The sequence below is a fragment of the Heterocephalus glaber genome, unplaced genomic scaffold, assembly GCF_053883595.1.
Source record: "Heterocephalus glaber isolate CG9 unplaced genomic scaffold, H.glaber_assembly_v1.0 deba00001764, whole genome shotgun sequence".
Taxonomy (NCBI): domain Eukaryota; kingdom Metazoa; phylum Chordata; class Mammalia; order Rodentia; family Bathyergidae; genus Heterocephalus; species Heterocephalus glaber.
The window spans coordinates 667,073-693,764 of record NW_028258461.1 but is presented as its reverse complement, the minus strand read 5'-3'; the positions used below and the strand labels follow the sequence as shown (position 1 = coordinate 693,764).

The 26,692-nt window shown below is 36.8% G+C and overlaps 2 pseudogenes; one reads left to right on the top strand and one right to left on the bottom strand.

Annotated features, from left to right (window-relative positions):
* Window positions 1-6,925: 6,925 nt before the first annotated feature.
* On the bottom strand, window positions 6,926-7,460 carry LOC101717150 (mitochondrial import inner membrane translocase subunit Tim9 pseudogene; annotated as a pseudogene).
* Window positions 7,461-23,177: 15,717 nt separating this feature from the next.
* Window positions 23,178-26,097, top strand: LOC101705480 (leucine-rich repeat-containing protein 14-like; annotated as a pseudogene).
* The last annotated feature ends 595 nt before the right edge of the window (window positions 26,098-26,692 follow it).

The window sequence follows — 26,692 nt, the reverse complement described above, 5'->3', positions numbered from 1 at the left end:
AGAATTTAAGCAAAAAAAAAGTAAATAATATAACATGGCTGAAAAGAAAGATTTCCAGACTTCAGAAAAAACAAAGATCTGTCTTGATTAGAGTCAGACCTTGGTTCAGAACCTGAGAAAAATCCTAGGTATATGGCAAGCTATAGTGAATAAAGTCTGTATGGTGTGCTTACAATGGTCCCCGGTGTTTTCACTAATGTCCCTGATTCAAAGACAGCTGTGAGTAGCATGGAAGTCAGGGCTGATGGAAACATGAAAACCCTATTTATGGAGACTTATGTGGCAACAAATACAAAGAGAAAACATATGAGTATATGTCACAGAGCCCACGAATCTCAACATGAATGGGAAATCAGTCACAAGAATCAATTAGAACAATTTACTTATCTTGAAAAGTTTCTTCCAAATCTTTATTTTTCTCTATTACTAAAGTCTTTATTTAAAACGTGCAGGACTTCTGAGTTTGTCATTTAAGGTACATATTCTTTCTATTTAGGGAAAAAGAAGAAAACAGTGTAGAAGCTATTCTTATCCTCTTGAATGGTAATACTTGGCTTTAGTTAATATTTTACTCACTTGTAGATAAAATAATTAAATTTATTTCAGTTTATTAAAAGGTTGTACACTACTAAAATTATTCTTCACACCTATGTCTTTATGTACCTCATTAGAAATACATGAGCTATTCCAAGTTAACATCTACTGGTATGTGCAAAACTTTTGTTTTGCTCTTTTGCAACCATATGCATAATTCTAATGAGAACATAAGAAAATCCTATCTACTCAAACCCTAGCTGAAAACAAAATACAAATTTAATGGAAGAACCTCATGTAGTCCTGTTCATTCACATTTCTTTATATATGGAATTTGTCAATCCCATGCATTTTAATAAATATACTTTTCCTGTTCATATACAGTAGTTTTATGCTCTTATACTTTCTAATATTTGGTGTTGAAATAATACTTAAATTTGGCCAATGTAGGATGTATGAAAGAGTATGTGGTAGTTTAGTTTATAATTCATTGATCACTATCATGAGTGAGCAGTTTTCCATGTTTATTAAATCCTCAAGTTTACACTTTAGGGATTCACTTATTGTACTATTATGTTATTTGCCTTTGATCATTGATTTAGAAAAGGTTTATATATGTTATAAATTCTAATCCTTTGTGAACTATGTAGATTGAACACATTTTCTCTCACTTGTAGGATAACCTGTTCACATGCTCTGTAGTGTCTTCAGATACACATTCATTGTTAGTTTAATGCAGTCAGTTTTTTCTCTTATCATATGTGATATTTGAAATTGTGTTGAAGAAATCACTCAAGATATTCCAATCTTATATTGAAAGTATTAATGTTTTTGTTTGCACGTTTTGCTACCGACCTTCAACATTGAAATCAACTGTTTTTTTACTGATCAGAAATGTCAGCTCCACCATTGTTTTTGGGTATGTGAGGATCTGTTTCTGAGTTTTCTATTCTGTCTTTGGTTCCATTTTACTGTATTTATTTCACTAATTATAATAAAATTGTATATTGTTTCTGAAATATGTACTTGCTTTCTTATTATTTAGGAATATCTTAAATTTTCTATTTCTTTGCTTTATGTAAAGTTTAGATTCAGTTTATTAAATTATATAAAACCTGGACGGGAATTTTGCTTAGTGGTTCCAGTGCCTGCCTCACAAGCGCAAGGTCCCGAGTTCGATCCCCGGTACCAAATAAATGAATAAATAAATAAATAAATAAATAAAAAAAATGAATTATATAAAACCTTGTCAGAATTATTACAATTGCTGTGACTTTATACATCACTTGAGGAAGAATTGAATATTTCCCCCCATATGAAAGCTTCAAAAGTAATTTTGAATAACTTCTGCTTATTTATGTTAACTTCACTTTAAAGTATTATTTTCTCCCTGAAGATTTTCCATGTGCTTGTTAATTTTTTTGTAACTGCACAATTTGGGGTTACTGTGAATTGTGTCTTACCAATGTTACATGTTCTAACTTTTTTACTCACCTATGGGTATGCAAGTGATTTTTATATTATCCAGAAGGCTTGCAAATACTGCTTCTTAAAACGGTTTTTTAAAATCATGTAGTTTTGTTCAATAGTCACAGTTACCAATAGGGGGCACTATTTTATGCCTTTGTAATATATATGCCTTCAGTTTCTAAATCTTATTACACTGACTACTCCCAGTTAGAAATAATAAAGGAGCAGTGGGAATAATAATCCTTATCCCATTCCTCATTTTGAAGGGAATGTAGCTACTGTTATGCTATTAAGACTTACCATGTATTTAATTTATCAAACAAATTAGAACTATTGGTGAAAGAGAATGTGTACTACTTTTCTATTACTGTTATAGCACAAATGGTGATTTTAATCAAAATTATGAAAAATTATGAATTATCTTCCAATTCTAGAGATCAGAAGTCTAAAATTGGTTTTCCTGGGCAAAAATGAAGGAGTATGTTCCTCCTATAGATTCTAGGGCAGACATTGCTTCTTGGGCTTTTGGCTAATATCAAGTGTAGATTCTCGGGCAGAATCTAAGCCCTTGCCTTTTCCAGCCACTAGACAATCTCAGTAGGTGGGTTCTCTCCTTTATCTTCAAGGTCATCAACATTGCAGCACTCTGACAACTCTTGGCATTGTCATATCTTGTGTAGTGATAGTTAATTGTGGTGTTGACTCAAAAAAGAAGCACCTGATTGGTTTAGCACAGTCCTAGTGTGTCTGAATGATAGACCTACTGAAGAGGGAAGGCCCACTCTGAGTGTGGGTGGCAGCAACCAATGGGGTTGTAGCCTGGATGGAATAAAAAGGGAAAGAAGGAAGTCTCCCTTCTTTGCAGGACCTCCAGTCTTAACCATAGCCTTTGCGCGTTCCTCTCCAGGTTTCCAGTGCAGACTTTCCAATCTTCCAGCACAGATCCTTTGGTGTCCCAATACAGATTCACGCTAAACTCTGCAGTGAACTCTATCCCTTTGATGTTTGATTGGCTCCTCCAGTTCTCTGGTGTGCAGAAGGTCCTTTTGTACTCTATCACCTCTGACTCTGTGGATGGCCATTGTAAGACTATCTTTGTCAATTCTTTTCTGTTTAAATTGTGCATATATATTAAATTTGTTCCTCTAACTGAAGCCCTGTGTGATTTTCTTTTTCGGACTCCCTCTTCCAATTTTAATGACACTTGCCTAGGTGGACAATTTAGAATTATATCTCTCTTCATGATTGATAATCTCATCTGCAAATTTAACTTTCTTTTACTATATAACCTATCATAGGCACTGGGCCTGGGGTGTAGGGGGTGGACATTTCGGGGGGTCACCATTATCACCACAGCATGCCATAAATAATGATGCCTCAAGAACAGATATTAATGCATTTTCCTTTGTGCATCAGTTCCATATGATAACCCTAATTAAGTACTGATGTCTAGTGTATGTTCCTTTGGAGGTAGACTATATCAAGTTAAGGAAGTGCTCTCACCCAGTTTGGTAAAATTTACATATACTTTTCAATGTCCATACATTAATATCTCTCTTGTATGATAGCACTATAAATTTAATTGTTACTGACATTTTTATAGCTCTGAAATTTTTATGTCTAAGATTGCATCATCTTATAATTTTTAATTAATTTCACAGAGATCTTGAAATATTTGGTTATTACATATACTTCCTGTTAGTGCCTCTTTGATTTTTATCTTGTTTCTTAATGTTTTATTTTATATATTAACATGTAAGTGGTTCTCTGGGAATATCTATTCTGAAGAAAGTGAGTATTTATGTCAGAAGTCTGATTATCACAACCCCGTTATGCTGAAGAGGACACATGTATGTTCTCCCGGCAGCAACCCCAACTGAACTCTCAGTCAGTAACAAGTTACCACTTCTAGACTTGTGAGTGAGCTGCCTGGGTATCCAGCCTAGTCAAGTCTTCATTTGTCTGCAGCCTTGGCTAACATGAGACTACAGTTACAGGTAAGACACCAGGCAAGAATTGTCCAGATGATTCTTGACCCAAAGAATCCATAAGAATAACATGGTTCTTTTTATACTACTATTCGCTGATTTGTTAGTCACTTACGTGCATAATTATGTCCGTAACAGTTAGTAGAGTTATCCATCTATCTATCTATCATCTATCTGTCATCGTGAAGTACTCAGTAAACATGGAAGGAAATGAGGAAGGAAGCAATACAGATTAGAACAAAAATAAGTAAAATACAAAATAGAAAGAGAAAAATCAATAAAACCAACAGTTGGCTCCTAGTAAAGGTCAACAAAATTTACAAAATGTTAGCTAGACTTTCTGAGAAAAATAGAGATTAATGAAATTATACATAAAAGAGGCAATATCCCTTTTGACTTTGTAGAAATAAAAGACTACAGGGGAACACTACAAATAACTAAAAGACAACAAATTATCTAACCTAAATTAAATGAACAAAATCTAAATAGATATAAAATCTGTCTGTGAAAAAATATTCTGAAAATATCTATAACAAAGAGTTTGGATTAGTAATTTAAACACTTCCCATAGATGAAATCACAAGAACACATGTTTTCTCTTGTGAATTTTTAAACTTTTCAACTGGAACCAATGCTTAGATTTTACAAAGCTCTTTCAGGAATTGTAAGAGAAGACATTTTACCACATTCTCTGAGGCTAATATTATCCTGGATATCAAATCCAGACAAAGATATAAGAAATGAAAAATATATGTTAATATACCTTATAAAGATAAGATCCATAAATCCTAAAGGAAATGCTATCAACGTGAATTCAGCAAGATACAGAAAAATAAATCATAAAGTATTACCAAATGAAATTTATCCTATAATTCAAAGTTTAGTTAACATCCAAAAATCAATCAATGTATTAATGAAAAAAGGTCCTATTGGTTATTTTAACAGATATAAGAAAATTATTTGACATATTAAACACTGAAGAAATTAAGAATAAAAAGTAACATCCTCAAACTAATAAAGGGCATGTATAAAATACCCACAGTTAATGTCAGAGTAGTGATACTGAATGCTTTCCCCTTAAGATCAGGAACAAGACAAGGATTTCTCTTCTCAACACTGCTATTTAACATTGTACTGGAGGACCTAGCCAGTGCAATTGCATAAGAAAAGAAATAAAAGGCTTTCAACTAATAATGGAAGAAATAAAATTATATTTGTAGATGACATAATTTTCTATATAGAAAATCCTAATTTCCTAAAATCTGATTAGAACTAAGAAACAAAAACATATATAATAAAAGCTCCATGCTTGCAATGAGTAATGTGAAATAAGATAAGAAAAATCTATTATATTATCAAAAAATAAAATATTCATAAATAAATATATATAACAAAGTGTAAGACCTGTTTACAGAAAATGACAAACCACCATTAAAAGAATTTAAAGACTTATTTCAAAGGAAAGACAATTTATAAGGCTCAAAAGACTCCAAATTGTTAAGATAGCCAACTGCACCAAATTGTTCCATGTATTCAATACAGTGCATATCAATATCCAAGCTGTATTTTTTGCATAAATTTAAAAGCCAATAAAAAATTTATATAGAAATACATTGTATTGATTTTCTGTTGGTTGTGTTTCAATTTGCCATAAAATTAGTGGGTTAAGCAACACAATTCACAGAGCACATCTTTTTTGTAGAGTAGGAAAAGCCATTTCCTTGCATTTTCCGCTAGAGTTGGCAATCATCCTTTCATGGATATATCATTAACCTGCCTTCTGTTTTTGTTGTTACAATTCCTTTGTATTTTGATTCTACTGCTTCCTGCTTATAAGCATTCTAGTGATTATATTAGGTACACCCTAATAATATTAGATAATCTAATTCAAGGAATGTGGCTTTAGCATATTTGAACTCTCCTTTGTCATATAAAGTGACACATTCATAGGTTCTGAATACTAGAATGTCTATGAAGGGTTATTATTCTGCCTACCACCTCAAGAGACCCAGAATAGTCAAGAACAAAGAAAAAGAACACAGTTTGGGTGACTCATATCTCCTGATTTTAAAACCTGTGACAAAACTCTAGTAATCAAGACTGTATCGGACTGGCATGTATAGACATATAGATCAATGTAATATAATTGATAATCTAAAAATAAACCCTTAATTTTATAGTCAGTTGATTTTTGGTAATGATGCTGAGGCAATTTAATAGGAGGATGCAGAATATTTTATAGGAGGATGCAGAACAAAATGGTTCACAAAGAGCTCAGCTTTAAAAGAATTAAAATGGAACCTTATATATAAAAAACTAACTCAAATGTATGAAATCCCTAATTATGAAAACAATAAAACTATAAATCTCTTATTTGAAAACATAGAGTAAGTTTGTGACCTTGAGTTAGTTATGATTTCATAAATATGGCACAAAAGCAAAGATGACAAAAGAAAAAAATAGGTAAATTGTATTTCAGAAAAATTTAGAACCTTTGTTATCAAAAGGATAATCACAAGAAAAAAATTGACATAATGGAAGAAAACTTTTGCAAATCATATACTTATAAATAATCTTTAATTAGGATATATATAAAATACTACTCATATATATATAATTATTCTGTAACAAAAAGAAAACAATTTTAAAACAGTAAAGAATTTGAAAAGCTATTTCTTCTTTTTTTGCTCAGTGATATTCCCATTTATTTCTCTTTCAGTAATGTTTTTCTCTTACATGATTGAACACATATTTTGCTTTAAAATTAACAGTCACAGTTGAAGAAACAGTGGCTTATTTTTCTAATTAAGTTACCAAGCTACTGAATCTTAAGGTCACAATCTTAATGTTGCACCTTATTATTTTCACTGAACAATAAGATCCTCTATTTTGATTATTCCTGGTGAACAGCAATTTTGTTTTTCCAATGGTTTCCATTTGCCAAATAGTCATGACAGATGGTTCAACATGGTGCCCACCACTTCCAGGGATTCCACTTGATGAGTCTTCTTTCCCAGTCCAACAGCCATGGCAGCCTCCACCCAGAGTTCAGCCACTGGGACTTCTCTATCGGGGCTGGCCAAGAAGTCCTGCTTTGGCTGCCAGGGCCTCATTCTGCTGAATATGGTATTCCTGAAATCTCATGGATATTCTTTGTGTCATTTTTACATATGTCTATAAGCAATGTTCTGAACAGATGATCTCTTCAGGTTTTACTTCTCTTGTTGTGAAGTCTTTAACACAGTCCAAAAAGCAGGTTTCTGTAAGTTTATTGTAGGTTCCCTGGAATTCCCTAAACTGTTTTATCTGATCAGATTCTGATATCTGTGCAGCCATATTCTTTTGGTTTATTTATGAGTCACCTTTTCTGACGCATGAGTTTCCTGAGTTCCTGAGAAGTAGTTGTCCACCCTCTGCTCAGGGTTCCAGTGAGGCCTGATTTCTACAAAGGTTCTCCAAAGCTGGGCCCTCAAGTTCTCATTTAACTTTAGACTTCTATGAAAGTAGACACTCAGTCACTGGCTTTCGTCCGTATGAGGCTGGGGGGACTGTGATGACTATCGGCCTGTCGGGGTTAAAGTGGGAGCCTTGGCCCGGAGAATGGCAGAGAACTGAAAAGCTATTTCTTTAAAGATGGTTAAATAAATGGTCAATGAGCACATAAAAAGATGATAAGCATAATTATTCATGAAGGAAATGCAAATCCAAATCACAATGATGTATGTCACACATGCATGGAAATACCACACTAAAACCAATATATTGTAAAATTAATATGCACTAAACTATATATTTATATTAAAAATGAGGTACAGTATCACACTATTAGGATGGCTAAAATTTTAAAAATGTAAAATAACAAGTTTCGTCTATAGTATGGAAAGACTAGAAAAATTATATATTATTGTTGGGAATATAAAATGGTGGATCCACTGTGGAAGACAATTTGAGAGTTTTCCAAAATGTTAAATATAATGTTGTCAAAGGCCCCAACAAGCTAATGTACCTGCAAAGACTTGCATATGAATGTTCATAGCAGCAAATCTTTAGGGTGACCCAGAAATGGAAACAACCCAAAGTCCACAAACTGCTCAGTGCATAAACAAAATTTTCACGTCAATGCAATGGAATGCTATATTATAATAAAAAGAAAAAAGTACTGCTTCATAGAATAATATAAATGAACTTTGAAAACTTGCTAAATATCAGAATCCAGCCCACAAATGGCCATACATTTTATGGTGCCATGGATATGAAATGTTCCAAATAGACAAATTTGTAACAAATCAATTTTCCTGAGTCATTATCTTAGAGTAAAAAGATAAAAAACCCCAGGAATTAGTTCAATGGGAAGACCCTGAGTTCAATTCTCAAGAAAACAAAACAAATTATTGATTTTTCAGGGTTGGGGTGTTAGGAGAATGGTAAGTGACTGGTGCGGGGTGCAATGATTACATGACTTAGGGTATAAGCTAAAAACTTTCAATTGCTCAGTTTAAATGTGTGAGTTGTGTGTTATGTAACTCATAGCTCAATATATATATAAGGTATTGAAATATAAGGTTTTATATCTCAGTTCAATTTAAAAATGATTAAATGGAGAGGGGGAATGATAGAATATAGCCAGCTTTGGAAAACCCACTAGCATACTACATAATGCTCAAAGGCTTATTAAATACTCATATTAGATATTTAATACACATTTTCAGAAATGACATGCTCAATAATTTCCTGGAATAACTCCACAGAGCATTTAGAGTGACCTAATCTGATTTGGAAGTATACATTTTGAATTTATTTAGGCATGTAGAAGCTTATATTAACATGGAATGAACATTTAACATAGATGATGTTCATATTTTGAATTTTCTTTCTTTTTTTTCCATTCAGTTTATTGGTGCAATTTAGGTATACAATACAGTTACATTCATCGTTGGGATCCCGCACCTTTACATGATGTATCTTGGTTCTTATTTTTCCCCATTCTTTTGCTTCTTAAAAAGGGGGTCAATTCACAATAATGTCATGAGTGGAGCTAGGTGGGGCCAAATTAAAAAGTGAAACCTAAGCATTACCTAGTATCTATGGAATTGTAGATTTGTGAATAAACTCTAATAGCAGAGTGAATTAAATATCCAAACAATAGGCCGGGGATTTAGCTCAGTAGTACCAGTGCCTGCCTCACAAGCGCAAGGTCCCGAAGGTATCCCAGAGATAGACAACTTTGGTAAAGACAAAGCCTCATCTGCAGTGGTACACCTAGTCAAGGTAGCTATAATTTTTCTGGGTCTCACAAGCTTTACCAAAGTGAAGAAAAATCTCAACTTTCAAACAAATCTCCAGTTTGTTTAGGACTAGTAACAAGAGAAAATGTCACTAGCAATCCTAATTCTTTTCTGTCTACAGTTCCTGAAGATAGCTAAATGAATGGCAGAGCAGGTGACAAAAAGAAAACATTATTCATCTTTGTTGGTATTGGACTTACAGTGTACCACAAAGCCATTCAGATGCATTTTCCTCCAGAAGAAATCACATCACTAAGAATCGGGGTCAACCGCTATTCCACTGCTGGGGATCTTCCCCAAAGAATTAAAAGAATCATACCACAGTGATATATGTGCGCCCATGTTCATAGCAGCACAGGTTGTAATAGCTAAAACTTGGAAACAGCCCAAATGCCCATCAACTGGAGACTGGATAAAGAAAATGTGGTTTTTTTATAAAATGGAGTACTACTCAGACATAAAAAATGAGAAATTAGAGACATCTATAGCTAAGTGGATGCACATTGAGGCCATACTCTTAAGTGAAATAAATAGGACACACATGAATAAATACCGAATAGTTTCTCTGGTGTGAGAAACTGAAAGTGTAAATAAGGACTAAAATGTATAATAGGTAATGTGAAATAGGAAGAAAAGGGGCAAAGGGGAAGGAAGTGGGAGGGCTAGGGGAAAGGATAGAAGGGAATGGGATTAATATGAGAAAATGGAAAAATAGGAACAAAATCTTTGTAAATAGAGAGGACTGGAGGGGTTGAAGGGAGGGCTGGGGAAGGATGAAAAATAAGAACCAAGAGAGACTATGTAAAGGTGCAAATTTCCAATGATGAATGTCATTATATTGTATACCTAAAATGTACCAATGATTAGAATGAATAATCGATAATGCAAAATAGGAAGAAAAGGTCCAAAGGGGTAGGGGTAGTGGGAGGGGCAGGGGAAAGGAAAGAAGGGAAAGGAAAAATGCTGAGAAATGGAAAAAATGGAAGTAAAGCCTTTGTAAATAGGGAAGGGTGGAGGGGGTGAAGGGAGGGCTAGGAATGGGGAAAAAATAAGAACCAAGATGCATTATGTAAAGGTACAATTCCCAATGAGAAATGTAATTGTGTTGTATCCCTACAATGTACCAATAAAAGAATTTAATTAAAAAAAAAAAGAATCAGGGTCAAGAACAGAGTAGAAAAGTAAATCATGCTGTTTTAGCTGGAGAATTTCAAAGGTAATTTAATCTCCATAGGAAATCTCACAGTCTGAATTAATATCATCATTAGCATATGCAGTCAAGTTGGGCTGCATCATCTTGACTATATCAAGATGATTGCTTGTGCTAATTGAAAAGGAGGAAAATTTAGAGTAGTAAGTGAAAAAATGAAGTGTCTCCCCTGTGTTTCCACCACTTGCCTAAGTCACCTGTCTTCATATGTGCTGACAATTACTAATGGTGCCAAGTGCAGCTAATAAAAATTATTTATATCATATTTTGGTATCTGAAAAAACATGACAGCAGATTTGAACTTCAAAAACATTCCTAGTAAATGAGGAACCCTCTCAGACATTTTAATATAGTCCAACTATTTTAAAACAGCAATTTCCTTTAGAACAATGAGGCTAAAGGAGAGACCAAGTAGTAAATGACATTACAACCCTGTTATTTGAAATGCTCTAGTGTAAAATAATAATGTCTAATAGAAATATAATAAAGCCTCATATGTAATTCTAAACTTTCTAAAAGCCACATTAAAAAGTAAAATGAAATGGGTGGAATTATCAATAATATAGTTTTTTAACCCAATGTATTCTAAATATTAACATTTAACACATGTACTCAATAAAAAAACATTAAAGAGATACTTTACCTAGGGCCAGGCATTTAGCTCAGTGGTTTCGCCACCTGCTGAGCAAGCGCAAGGACCTGAGTTCGATCCCCAGCACTAAAAAAAAAAAACAAACACCCAAAGAGATACTTTACCTTCGTTGTTCATAACATGTCTTCAAAATGATGCTGTTTATTTTACATTATCAGTACATCTTAACATGGGAATTTCAAGCCCTCTGCATTGCACAGCTATACAATCAACCAACTTCCTTTATATTTATTTATTTTTCTTTTTTTCTTTTTTATTTATTTTTTTCCCATTAAGTTTATTGGTACATTTTTGGTATAAAATACAGTTACATTCATCATTGGGATCTTGTACCTTTACATGAGTATCTTGGTTCTTGTTTTTTTCCCTTCCCTTGCCCTCCCTTCACCCCCTCCACCCTTCCCTATTTGCAAAGAACTTGTTTCCATTTTTTCCTCTTTTCATATTTTTCCCTTTCCCTTTTTTCCCTTCCCCTACCCCTCACAATTCCCCTGGTCTTTTAGACCTTTTCTTCCTGTTACACAATATCAGTTATACATTTTTTAAATTACAATATTAAGATCTAGGAGACATTACCACAGATTTTACAGAATTTAAAAGGATATAGAAAGCATATTACAAAAATCTTTTTTGAAATAAATTTGACAACTTCTAAGAAGTACCTTGGAAGACAAATTAATGAAACTAACCCTGGAGGAAAGATCAAATTTGAATAGCACCTATTAAAGAAAGTATATTTCTAGCTTGAAAACCTACCTGTATGACAACAGCAGGCTCATAAACATTTTAACTGATAAATTATATCAAACAATTAGAGCAGAAAAAAGAAGGAACACTTCTCCCCTCATTTTAGGAACTCAACTTTGTGCTAATCCTAAAACTGGATAAAGATAATAGAAGGAAAAAGTATGAACATAGATAGAAATTTAACACAACAAACTATTGGAAGTCAGATCTGGCAGTATGTAGAAAGTGGTTTTGTTATAGGGATGGCAGTGTTGGTTCAGCATTGGAAGATCCACCCCCAAAAGTCATCATTTTAACAGAGGAAAGGAAAAAGCCATATGATCCTGTCACTAATTGGAGAAAAAGTATTGGACTAAATTCTACAGCTGTTCATGGTAAAAGCTATCAGGAGACTAGAAGTAGAACAGAACCTTCTCAACAGATTAAAGACATGTACTCCATACTTCCACCGAGAATGCCTTGCATGAATGGAGAAGATACAATGCTTTCTCCTTAAGGTGGGGAACAAGGGCAGATATGCTTACTCTTTATCTGTCCATTAACCTTTGAAACCTAGTCCCTACCAAAATAGTCTGGCAATAAAATGACACAACCAGGATAGGATTGGCATGGCAGAAGCAAAATCTTTATATGTAGATGAAATGATCATCTACAGAGAAAATACTAAGAAATCTCTAAGAGCCCCTAGAACTTGTACTTGAATTTAGCAGAATTAGAAAACACAAGGTATATATAAAAATTCAGGTCTGTGTATACTTGCTAAAAATGAAGAATTGGATATTGAAATTTAAAAGTTATGTAGGAGTACAAAGGACCTAGAAAAGTTAAAAAAACAAAACAAAAACAGTGTTGGAAGATGTTTAGTACCTAATTTTAAGACTTCTTCTGAAGCTACAGTAATCAAGGCAGTGTTGGTGTAAGGAAAGACATATAGATCGTTTGAATAAAACAGAGAATCTAGAAATAGAACCACACATATATGGTCCACTGAGTATTGAAAGATTATTTAACATTAGCATTTTATAGAATATAAACTCGATTCAAGAGCCTAGGAAGAGATAGTGTTTGCAGCAAATGGCACTGGAACACCTGGTATCTGTATATAAAAAAATAACCTCAACCCTTTATTTCCATACATGAAAATAACTTAAAGGGATCTATGAACCTAAATAAGAAAGCCTAAAAGTATAAAACTTTAAGAAGAAATTATAAGGGAAAATATTGATGAATTCAGGGTAGGCAAGAACTACCTAGGATACAAAAAACATGATGTGCAAAAGAAAAAAATTGATAAATGGGATTCAATCAAAATTTAGAACTTTAAATGACATCGTTAAAATGAAAAGTAGTCCTTAAACAGACCATATTTACAATACATATAACCTATGGCCAGAATATATAAAGAATTCTTAGAGCTCATTAATAGACAACCCAATTAAAATGTAGATATAAGAAGATGATAAATAGCCAGTATAGCACAAGGAAAGGTGTGCAACTCTAGAATCAGAAAAATACTAATCAGTACAGTAATAAGATTGAATTATACACTCATTAGGGAGATGAAGTTGAAAGTTTTAAAAGCCTTGTGATGACTTTTTCTTTTTGTTGGATTCTCCCCCTTTGCATTTAGTTTGTCACGCCCAATGGATTCATTCTGCTGGGTTTCCTGGGGTTGTGATCCTCACTGTCTTTTCCTAGGGTATTGTCTAAAATTTTTTGGCGTGCCAGTTTGGTATTCATGAAGTTCCTGAGGTGCTCTTTGTCATGAAAGTATCTTATTTCTCCATCAATTTTGAAAGATAGATTTGCAGGGTACATCAATCTGGGTTGGAGGCTGTTTTCCTTTAGGGCTTGAATTACATCACTCCAAGCTCTTCTTGCCTTGAGGGTTTGCATTGAGAAGTCTGCTGTGATTCTGATGGGCTTTCCTTTGTATGTGATTTGTTTCTTTTCTCTCACTGCTTGTAGAATTTTGTTCTTCTGTTGGATTTCTGGAATCCTAACTATTATATGCCTATGTGTAGATTTTTTTTGATTAAGGCTAGCTGGAGTCCTATATGCCTCACTTATCTGTATGTCAAGTTCTTTTCCCCTCCTTGGGAAGTTTTCTGCCATCACTTCTGTGAACAGTTTTATTATGTCATCTGCACTCTCTCCTGTTTCTTCATTGACTCCAATCAGTCTTAGGTTATTCTTCTTCGCATCGTCTAGCAGCTGCTGGATTGATTTCTCATGTTCCCTTACAATTTTAAAGCAATTTTTCTTTTCCTCCTCACTAATTGCAATCTTATCTTCTATATCTGAAATTCTATCCTCACATTGGTTCATTCTGCTGCACAGACTTTCTATGGAGTTTTTAATCTCTTGGAAATCTGTTTGTATCTGTTTTATGGATTCCATTTGTTTCCTATGTTGGGATTCCATCATGTTCCTCAGATCCTCTATTTTTTTAATCTGTGTCCTCTCTAGATTTGTTAATCATGTCTTGCACCATGAGCACAATCTTTGCTGTTATCTGAGTAATTATTTCTGATTTCATTTTTCCCAGATCCTCTTTTGTTGCCAGTTCAGAGAGTCCAGGTGGTTGAGTATCAGAGTGTTCCATCTCGTTTCCCTTTGGGGTTGCTGTAGATGATCCAGAAGTCTGTTTCTGAGGCTTGCTTATGTGTCTTCTCATTTCCATGGGAGGGGGTGCTTCTGGCGCCCAGGAGGCTCACCTTCTGTGCCCTAGGACCTTGGGATGGCAGCAGGGGAGCTTCCTTTTGGGTGCTGGGACCGGATCAGCTTCTCTGCCCTAGGAGCTTGGGATGGAGGCAGGGAGCTCCACTTTTTATTTAATAATTCTACATGGATCTTTGGTCAACATTTTGCTATGGCATTGGAGAAAGCGCATGTAGATTATAATGAAAAGTAACTTACAGTATTACTTTTTGTTATGAACTACTGGATAGAAGATTTGAACATAAATGTAAAATTAGATGTTTTTTAAATATTCATATGAACAACTACAATAACAAAAGACATAATTCGCATGAAAGTCCTTCTTTTCCTGAGGTGTTGTTTTTGGTTTGTTTGTTTGTTTGTTTGGTACCAGGGATTGAATTCAGGATCTTGTGCTTGATGGGCAGGCAGCGGCACCACTGAGCTAAATCCCCACCCCCTGTTTTTGTTTTTAATATGGTGATTGGATAGAGGTCTCTTCCTTGTCAAGACCTTCTGAAGGTGCAGGTCCTCGATATTATTGCTTTTTCTGTTTGTTATTGTTATTTCTCTTCCATTTTTTCTGTGGTTAGTCATTGACATCAAGGTACTGAGTCTTGATCCCAAGACACATTATGGTTGACCAGAAAATGACTAAGTGACACTTTCAGGAACTCAGGGTTAGAGACGAGGCAAATTGTCACAATTGAATTTATGAACTTACATCTGGATGGGGATGCACTTTGTTATCAAGTAGGCTGAAACAGGAACTGCACTAGGGATCTCATTAAATGATTTAGTCAACACAAATGGACATTAAGCTGTTGAAAATCAGAATTTAGGGTCTGGGAAGTATACTGGGCTTAACTGGATTTGGGGCTTTTGGGGAACTGAGAGAGCACAGTTTTTAGGCACCTCTTTAAACTAGACAAAAACCTGGATATCACCTTTAACTCTTCCTTCTTTGTTACCCCTCACATGTGAAGAAAATGTGGGTTTTTTATAAAATGGAGTACTACTCAGACATAAAAAATGAGTAATTAGAGACATTTATAGCTAAGTGGATGCACATTGAGGCAATACTCTTAAGTGAAATAAATAGGACACACATGTATAAATACCAAATAGTTTCTCTGGTGTGAGAAACTGAAAGTGTAAATAAGGACCAAAGGTATAATAGGTAATGTGAAATAGGAAGAAAAGGGGCAAAGGGGAAGGAAGTGGGAAGGCTAGGGGAAAGGATAGAAGGGAATGGGATAAGTATGAGAAAATGGAAAAATAGGAACAAAATCTTTGTAAATAGAGAGGACTGGAGGGGTTGAAGGGAGGGCTGGGCAAAGGTGAAAAATAAGAACCATGAGAGACTATGTAAAGGTGCAAATTTCCAATGATGAATGTCATTATATTGTATACCTAAAATGTACCAATGATTAGAATGAAAAATCCATAATGCAAAATAGGAAGAAAAGGTCCAAAGGGGTAGGGGTAGTGGGAGGGGCAGGGGAAAGGAAAGAAGGAAAGAAGGGAAAGGAAAAATGCTGAGAAATGGAAAAAATGGAAGTAAAGTCTTTGTAAATAGGGAAGGGTGGAGGGGGTGAAGGGAGGGCTAGGAGTGGGGAAAAAATAAGAACCAAGATGCATCATGTAAAGGTACAAGTTCCCAATGAGAAATGTAATTGTGTTGTATGCGTACAATGTACCAATAAAAGAATTTTTTTAAAAAAGTAATCTTTGCTGGGGATTTAGCTCAATGGTGCCACCGCCTGCCTCACAAGTTCAGGGTCCTGAGTTTGAGCCCCAGTACCAAAAATAAAAATAAAAATAAAAAATAAAAAAGTAATCTTTTGTTTCGTCTTTTCTGTTTTAAATTTGTTCTTTCAAATATCTCTATTCCTTTATTATTTCTCTTCTAGTTTCATTAGGTTAATTTGGTTACTGTTTCTCTAATGTCTTCAGATAAATAATTATATAACTGATTTTCTAATCAATGTCCTTTATTTCTAATATAAGGACATAAAACATAGGTTTTCCTTTGAATGACTGCATTACCTATAGTCCATTCATTTTGATATATCAGTTTTTTATTAACATTTAAAGCAAAATATTATCTCATTGAATGCAATTATTATTCCCTTGTGTTGATAAGTTATTACTTGTACATTATTTAAATTTTAAAACATGACCAATTTTTGGTTATATTTTGTTATAAACGGATCTGTGTTTTCATTCTCTAAAAATTTGAGAATTTTAAAGAGAAATTTATATTGTTAGTTTATTTGTAATTTTTGATAGAATATTTGAATTTTCTATTACATTAGCTTACACTTTTTCTTTCATTGCTTTCCTTTCTTTCCTGCCTATATTACTCTCATTTTACTTTTTTCTCCAGGTTTACTGGTCCAGAATATATACAATGTATACCTAAAAGTTGTTACAACTGTAATTTTTAATTGATTCTTCTTAACCTGAGGTCTAACATAGTCTCTGCCATTTACTATTCTTGTGAACGATACAACGCAGGTACTGTACATATATTAACTTTGTTCATTACTCACTCTGGTTTGCTGTGATGAAAGAATAATAAAGACTTTGAGACATGTATTATTGGCATCTTTGTCAGAAATTAGATGGTTTAATGTGTGTGGGTTTCTTTCTGCATCCTTTATTCATTTCTATTGCTCCCCTCACCTGTTTTCAGGCCAGCATACTGTTTTTGTCACTATGGCTCTATAGTATATTTTTGAAATCGGGCATTGTGATGTCTCGCGCATCACTTTTTTTACCTCGGGATTGTTTTGGCTATTCTGGGACTTTTGTGTTTCCATATTAATTTTAAGATTGATTTTTCTATTTCTTTTAAAAATGTCAGTATTTTGATGAGGACTCCATCAAATCTGTAGGTAGCTTTTGGTAATATGACCATGTCAACAATGTTAATTCTGCCCATTCATGAACATAGAAAGTCTTTCCCTCTTCTGGTTTCTTCTTCAATTCCTTTCTTCGGTGTTCTGTAATTCTCACTGTAGAGCTTTCTAATTCTTTGGTTAGCTTTATTATTTAGAGTTATTATCTGTATTTTACAGCAGTGCAATTCACAGTATTAAGCTCTAGATAATATTTAGAAGATATTGTAAAGGGAACTATTCTCCTGATTTCTTTCTCAGTGGGTTAGGTTAGATGTATAGGAAAGCTATTAATTTTTATGTTGTTTTGTGTTCTACTTTGGTGAGTTGTTACCAGATCTAAAAGTGTTCTGGTGTAGTCTTCATGGTCTTCTAAGTAAAAGTTCCATATCATGCAAATAGGGATAATTTTACTTCTTCCTTTTCTTTTGGTATCACTTTTATTTCTTTCTCTTGCCTAATTGCTTTAAAAATTCCAGTACTATATTGAGAAGAAGTGATAAGAATGGACATCCTTGTTCTTGGTTTTAGAGAAAATATTTTTAATTTTTCAGTCAGTGTGACGTTGGCTATGGATTTGTCATCTGTAAACTTTATTATGTTGGGATATTATCTATCTATACATAGTTTCTTCAGGGTTTTTATCATGAAGATATGTTGAATGTTATCAGAGGCTTTTTCTGCATCTATTGAGATGATCTTGTGTTTTTTATCCTTGATTCTGTTTATGTGGTGTATTATGTTTATAGATTTGCATGTTTTGAGCCATCTTTGCATCCTTGGAATGAAAACAACTTGATCATGGTGCATTATATTTTTAATGTGCAGTTGAATTAGATTTCATTGAGGCTATGTATACTTATGTTCATAAAGAATATATTTTTTTACTTTTCTGTTGTGTCCTTATTTGATTTTGATATCAGGATGATACTAACTTTGTAGAATGATATTGACAGTTTATCTTTCCTTTCAGTTTCATAGAATAGTTTGAAAAACATTGGTGTTGTTTCTTTAAAAGTCTGGTAAAGTTCAGCAGGAAATTATTCTAGTCCTAGAGTTTTCTTTGTTGGGAGACCTTTTTATTATTGTTTCAATCTCACCGATTAGTATTGATCTGTTTAGATTTTAATGTCCTCATGATTCAATGTTGGTAGGTTTCATGTGTCTCACAAATTTTTTTTCTGTGCAGATTTTCAGTTTGTTGAAGTATAAATTTTCAAAAGTCATTAATCATCCTTTGGATTTCAGTGTTATCTGCTGTAATAACCCCTTGCTCAACTCCAGTATTATTAATTTGAGTCTTCTCTCTCTTTTGGCTAGTCATACTAAAGGGTTATCAATCTTGTATATTTATTCAAAGAACCATTGTTCTTTGATCTTGCTTCATTTATCCTTTGTAGAGTTCTTTTATTCCCTGTTGATTTATTTTGACAGTGACCATTGTTTTTCCTTAGATTCTTTTATTGGTACATTTTAGGTATACAATACATTTACATTTATCATTGGATACTTGTACCTTTACGTGATGTATCTTGGTTCTTATTTTTTCCCCATTACCTGTGCTCCCTTCACCCCCTCCATCCCTCTCTATTTACAAAGACTTTGATTCAATTTTTTCCTTTTCTCATAATTTTTCCTTTCCCTCCATTCCTTTCCCCTTCTCCTCCCACTTCCTCTACCCCTTTGGACCTTCTCTTCCTATTTCCCATTATCAATTATTCATTTTAATCCTTATTTACACTTTCAGTCTCTCACACTAGAGAAACTATTCTGTATTTACACATGTGTGTCCTATTTATTTCACTTGAGTATGGCCTCAATATGCATCCCTTTAGCTATAAATGACTCTAGTTTCTCATTCTTTATGGCTAAGTAGTACTCCATTTTATTAAAAAAAAAACACATCTTCTTTATCCAGTTTCCAGTTGGTGGGCACTTGGGCTGTTTAAAAGCTTTAGCTCTTACGAACTGTGCCGCTATAAACATGGGTGCACATATATCGCTGTTGTGGTATGATTCCTTTAATTCTTTGGGGAAGATACCCAGTAGGGGAATAGCTGGGTCAAATGGGACTTCCAGTCCTAGTTCTTTGAGGTATCTCCATACTGATTTCCACAGTGTTTGCACCAGTCTGCACCCCCACCAACAATGGAGAAGGGTTCCTTTCTCCCCACAGCCCCTCCAACATTTGTTTTTGGTTGATTTCTTGATAGCAGCCATTCTTTCTGTGGTGAGGTGGAATCTCAGCATTGTTTTCATCTGCATTTCTCAAATGACTAGTGATGATGTAGGAAAAAATTTTTAGCAGCAGTACCTCTGACAAAGGACTACTATCTAAAATATACAAAGAAGTTAAAAAAGTCAGACTCCCCAAATTTAAAGACCCAATTCAAAAATGGGCATCTGAAATGAACAGACATTTCTCAGACAAAGAAGTAAAAGCAGCAAATAAACATAAGAAAAAATGTGCAACATCACCAGTGACCATTTTTATTTCTTTCCTAATAGCAGTCTTGGGTTTGGTTTGTTCTGCTTTTCTAAAGCCTTGATATGTATCATTATTTGTTTGAGATCTCTCTGATGTTTTAATGTGGCCACACATAGTTATAAAATTACCTTTAAAGCTGTATTCATTGTGTTTAACAGATGTTGATATTTTGCATTTCCACTTTTATCTTATTTTTAGTAATTTTTAAATTTCTACTTAGATTTCTTCAATGACTGGCTCTCTGATTGTTCAAAGCATATAGTTCAATTTCCATGTGTTTTTATAGTTTCTGTAGTCTCTTTTGCAGTTAATTCCACTGTGATCTGGTAAGATGCATGGAATTACTTCAGTATATTTTATTTTTAAAGACTTTCTTTGTGGCCTACAGTATGGTCTATTTTGGAGAAGGTATCATGACCTGCAGAAAAGAATGTGTTTTCTGTAACTGTTGGATAGAATAGTCTGCAGATGTCTGTTAAGTCCATTTAATTTAGATTGTAGTTAACACGTCTGTTTATGGTTGATATTTTCTGGATGACTTCTTTGCAATAGTGGGATATTTAAATCTCTTATTATAATTGTATTGAAGCCTATCTGCCCCTTTTTGTGCAGTAGTCACTGTTTTGTGAAATTGACAGTGCCACATTTTGGTGCATATACATTTACAATTACTGCATCCTCTTTGTGAATTTTTACCTTTACCAGTAGTGTCTATATTTGTCTCTTTTGACCAATTTCATCTTGAATCCTCATTTATTGGATATAAGTACAGTTATATTTGTTTGCTTTTGGAATCCAGTTTTATTCATAGGATTTCTGTTTCCATCCTTTCACTTTTAGTTTGTGTATGTTGCCAGTGAGGTATGTTTCTTTAAGCAACAAATAATTGTATCTTGTTCTTTAATCCAACCCACCACTCTGTGTCTTTTAATTATAGAATTATAATTATGACCATTTACACTCAAGATTATTATTGAAAGATACATAATGATTCCTATTATTTTTTTATTTTTTGTCTAATGTTTAATTCTTTCCTAATTCTCATTTTCTATTCTTCCTCTTCTCTGCATAGGATTCCTTTTTTCCTGAAATGCTGCCTTAGTAGTTATGAATTTAATTTTTATCTTGGAAAGTTTTTATTTCTCCTTCAATTCTGAAGGATACTTTTCCTGAATATAGTAATCTAGGTTGGCAGGTGTTTTTTTTCAGAGCTTGAAATACACTATTCCTCATGGCCTTTAGTTTCTGCTGAAAATAATGTTATTTAGATGAGGCTGCATCTGTAAGTGATTTCTGTATTTTTCCTCTTGCAACTTTCAATATCATTTCTTTCCTCCATGCTCTTGACATTTTAACTACAGTATGTCATGGAGGAAATTCTTTTCTTTTCATATCTGTTTGAAGTTCTAAATGCCTCCTGTAACCGGAAATGTGTATCTTTCTAAAGATTTGAGAACTTCTTTGGTACTGTATCTTCTATAGCTTTAGGCTGCATTCTGTCCCCTCTTATATTCCAAAGACTCTTTAAATTGTTTTTTTTTTAACTTTGTCCTAGAGATCTTGTCTGGTTTCTTCATAATTGATTTTTTATTATTTCTATATTAATGAGGTAATTCCTCAATCTTGTTGTCAAGCCCTAAAATTCTATCTTTTGTTTGACCCAGTCTATTGATAAGGATTTCAACTGAGATTTTTTTTATTTATTGGGTTTTTCATTTTGAAGATTCTCTTAATTTTTAAAAATTTTCTCTGTATTGACTTTCTTCTTTATACCTGTATTGTCTCCTTTAATTCAATTGTTTTTTCTGTACTGTTGTGGAAATCACTGATCTTTTAAAAAATAATTTTGGATTTTTTTGTGCTGAATATCGAACCCTTTGGTACTGTACAATTGAACTATATCCCCAACTCTTTTGTTTTGTTTTGTTTTGATAAATTGCCTAGGCTGGCTGCAAAGTTGTAATCTTCCAGTCTCATCCTCCTGAGTAGCTGAATTACAGACTTATGCCACAGTTCCCAGCTTCTTTTGAACTTTTTTCTGGCATTTCATCCTCTTCAGTGTTATTATCATCAGTTGCTAGAAAATTATAAACTTTGTCTTCATGAAGTTTATTGGTACATTTTAGGTATACAATATGTTGACATTCATTACTGGGATCTTGTACCTTTACAAGATGTATCTTCATTCTTATTTTTTTCCCCATTCCTAGCCCTCCATTCAATCCCTCCACCCTTCCCTATTTACAAAGACTTTGTTTCCATTTTTTCCTTTTCTCATATTTTTTCTTTAGACCTTTTCTTCCTATTTTACATTATGAATTATACTTTTTGAGAAGTCATATTGCCTTGTTTTTTCATATTTCTTCTAATTCTATGTTGATGTTAGAACACTTGTTGCATTGGCTGTCTCTTTAAGTTGTATGTGAGGGCCTTTCTTAGAAAATACATTTAATGGTCATTCATTGGATATATTTCCAAGTTGGCTTTATGTTGTAGTTTTCCTGTTAATTCTTTGGTGGTGATGAGATTATTTTTGACACAGTGCGTACTATGTCAGAGCCTGAAGATTCTCCTTTTTCCGTGAGTCTCATCAGTAGGGTCCATCTAGTGGATCAAGTGGTTATAAGGAATATTCCCTTCTCTGAGCAGCACCCTAGTTTTGTCAACAATGTATGCTCTAAAATGGTCTGGAGGGACCTTTGTTGAAAGCTCTTTAGGGTGCACTGTCCACAGTCTTTATGGTTTTTTTCCCTCTGCTGTTGCTGCACTTGTGGAAACCCAGAATTAGGTCTCCAGGCCTGCTCTACCCTTGCCTCCTTGGGGGCCTGGTCATTAGTTGGATGATTGTGTTTTTCCTACTCTTTGAGTTAAAGTATTTGCTGAGGTTCAGGTGGGCCTGTGTTGAGTGTGTAGCAAGGTATATTATCTTTTAGTCTGACTGAGAGTATAGCTCAGCAAGAATATCTACCCAACATATTTGAAGTGATCTCCTCAACCACCAACGTTTCATAGAAATGGATAAACAAATAACAACAACAAGGCCTGGTCAGAGGAGCAGGCTGGTCTAACGGGGAAGGGGTTTCCGGTCTAGGCCCCCAGAAGGGGCCTAGAAGAGCCTGGTGGGGGTGTCTTCCCTAGAGCGGCAGGCCAGGTGTGGGCGTTGCCTAGAGTCAACTCACTTGGCAGCCAGACTGGCTGCTTTCATTTCCTCACTTGACAGGTGCTCAGTGAGTCTGTCCTGATTTCGAGATCTGCAGCGTCCTCGCGAGATTTGAGCATGGCAGAGCCAGGCTGAGGGTGGATGACTGGGGTTTCTCAGGAACCGGTGCCATAAGGACTTGCTGTGTGTGACAAGGTCAGCAAGCACAGGGGACCTGCAGTGGGACTGGTCTCCACCCCCTTCCATGAGCCGTGACCTTGGCCTTAGTTTTCCACTCTGTCAGAGGGGGATGATGGTGTTATAGTTGCCCAGGGCACAGGTAGTGGGCTAAAATCAGCTGCAGGGTGGATACCCTATGTTGCAGATATCCCGATGGTCTCAAGGGTCGTCTGTGCGTCTTCTCAGCTTGGATGCTGCTTTGGCAGCGTCTCAGCCTCATTTGAGGAATCCTGGCCTAAGCCCTTCTGTATCTCATGGATTTAAGTCTTGGTCTCTCCTCACATTAGTTCCCCAGGGAAGAGAGAGATGACTAGGCAGGTGGAAAGGACCACTAAAGGTGAGAGGCTTTTTCTCAGGGGTTTCTATGCCTGGTGATGTCTCAGAAAATAGTAATTAACTGTGGGGCTCACATCGAGGTCCTTGATCTCATGGGTCACGTTATCTGGACTCTCTTTCCTGGGTTCTGCTCCTTTGCTTATCGGCCCTGGTGCTTATTAAGCTGTGTCTGTGCTGGGTGGATTCCAAGGACAGCCCTTGAGGACATCTGTGAGGAGGGTGAGAGAGGGAAACATGACGTGGCTGCTGGCCTCCTGGGAATACACCTGTTCTAGGTGTGGGAAGGTCTGAGGGTTGGGCTTGACTCTACTTTGAGAAGGATTTCTGAAGCAGCTTTGTGATTTGGGAAGCCTGAACTACCAGTGGGAGGCGCTGCAGAGCGACCACCTTCTGTCAGAAGCACACACAAACAAGCAGGTTATTGATGGGGCCATCCTATTTATGTACTGTTATTGGAGGTAGGTGACTGGGGTTTGGCTTTGTCCCTTGTCTAATGGGGCCAGTCCAGGCATCCAAGAGGTGCTCCTCTGTGCCACTATCCTCTACTGACTCGCAACTCTATGCCAGGCACCATGTTGGGCTTTCTCACCACTGGTGTATGGAGGGGGCCTGGTGGTGGCTTAGGGTTGGTCTTCTCCACTGAAAGCCCGTCTCCTGCAGGTGGCTGACTGAGCAGCCAAGCACCATGAACGCACTGTGTTCCTGAGCATGCCGCAGGTGCTCCAGTGCCAGTCAGCTGCCTGCCAGGCCTTGCCCCTGCTGCCCCGAAAACTCTTTGCCCTGCTGTTCAAGGTGGCCTTCATGGACAGGAAGACAGTCATACTGCTTGAGCTGGTACACACATGGCTCTTCCCACTGCTCAGCTTCCAGCAGCTGCTGCAGGAGTGGCCCAGCACTGAGAGCATGCAGGCTGTGATCCTGGGGCTGACTGCTTGGCTCCACACCCCAGAGGGTGAGGCTGGCACACAACCCCTCTGCAGGCATGGGCTTACCTGAGGGGCCCTTCAGCCTGGGAGTACAGGGGGTGGATCCTAAGAAGGTTCTAGGCTGGGGCCCTGGGGTTAGCAAGAGTTCAGCATGGGAGCAGGTATATTGCTTCTATCCCAAGGTGGCTGGGAGTGGAAGCAGGAGTGGGTTTGTGTCCTTACCCTGTCCCTTCATCCCCTGCCTCAGGCCATCCCTGCTCCCAGGAAGCATGCTCTTCGGGTGCTGGATATGACTGGTCTCCTGGATGATGGTGTGGCAGGACCCTGGTACCATGAGCATGTGGGATTGAACAGCAGCTGTGGCCTGCACATGCATTGCCCAGCAGCAGGTTAGGAGTGCCAAGTAAGGGCAGGTTCCTGTTCCTGTGGAGGTTCTTGTGACTTTCAGGTGAACCGGGCCTCTTATGCATTCTTTGATGAGGCACTCAGAAGCAGCCTAGGCAGCCCACTTCAGCTCTGCTGCCAGGATCTCTGGGCTGAGGACCTGCCCATGTGTAACACTGTGGCCCTGCTGCAGCTTCTGGATGCAGGCTGCTTCTGCTGTGTGGACCTGCGCTTCAACAACCTGGGCCTGCATGGCCTGTCTGTCATCATCCCACATGTGGCCCGTTTTCAGCCCTTGGCGAGCCTGAGGCTGCATTATGTACATGGGGATTCAAGGCAGCCCTCCGTGGATGGCGAGGACAACTTCAGCTACTTCCTGGCTCAGATGGGCCTCTTTACCTGTCTGCGGGAGCTCAGCATGGGTTCTTCTCTCCTTTCAGGCAGGCTGGACCAACTGCTCAGGTGAGTGGGCCCACCACTGCTCTGTGCTTCCCTAATGTGAGGACCCTCCCTTAGGTCTTCCTGTTTGTGCACTCTGCAGAGTCCCTTGGAGAGTTTGGAGCTGGCCTTTTGTGCTCTGGTGCCTGAGGACCTGCAGTTCCTGGCACAGAGCTCCCATGCTGCCCACCTCAAAAAGCTGGATCTGAGTGGGAACGACCTGTCAGGCATCCAAGCTGACACCCTTCCAGGGTCTGTTGCAGGCAGCAGGGGCTACACTGCTGCATCTTGAGCTAAGTGCCAGCTTGCTGATGCCCAGCTATTGGCCATACTACCCACTTTGACTTGCTGTGCCAGTCTCTGCTATCTTGGCCTGTATGACAATCCATTATCCATAGCCAGCCTTAAGGAGCTGCTGTGGGACCCAGTGGTGCAGGCTGAGTTGCAACTGTGGCGCATCCCTTCCCTGTGGACTGCTATGAAGGTCTGCCCTGGCCACCCCCTACATCTGTCCTGCTGGAGGCCTCCATCAATGAGAAAAAGCTTACCCGTGTAGAAGCTGAGTTGCACCAGCTACTGCTGGCCTCAGGCTGTGCCCATGTGCTCTGGACCACAGACATCTATGGACGCCTGGCTGCAGACTATTTCAGCCTGTGATCTCCAAACTCTGGATGATACACAGGTCAGGAGCCTTTGTTGGGACTCTCCTGGGGGCCTGGCACAAAGGCACTGGTCTCAGGCTTCTTGCACGGTCTGTCTTGCTCCTTGGCACACCCTGAGCCTCCCTTGTTTCCTGTTGTGTCTTTCACTTTGCCTTGCACCTACTTCCTAACAAGCTGTGGGCCCTGAGCTGGATTTCAGGCCTGCACTACCCTATTCAGTGTGGCTGTTCTCTGAAGTCTTGGCCCTCTCTGTGGATATTTCTGGGACCCTAGCAGCGAGCTGAGGACAGTGGTCTCTCTGGACCCTTCCCAAAACTGCATAGGCCGAAGTCACGACAGGGGCCTGCTTCAGGGAGGCTTGGGGCCCATCCACTCTTGAGGCCCCATACTGTGTTCCCTGCCTCCCTACCCAAACCAACCTGTCAGCTAGTTCTGGGACTGGAGGGTGTTATGAAGGTACAAATGTGTGGTGTAGCTGGAAAAAAAATTACCAACAACAGTAACAAAGGGAACTTGACCAGATACAGAAATACGGCAAAATTCACACCCCAACTAAGACATCCGCATTTTTAACATCAACATGAATGGTG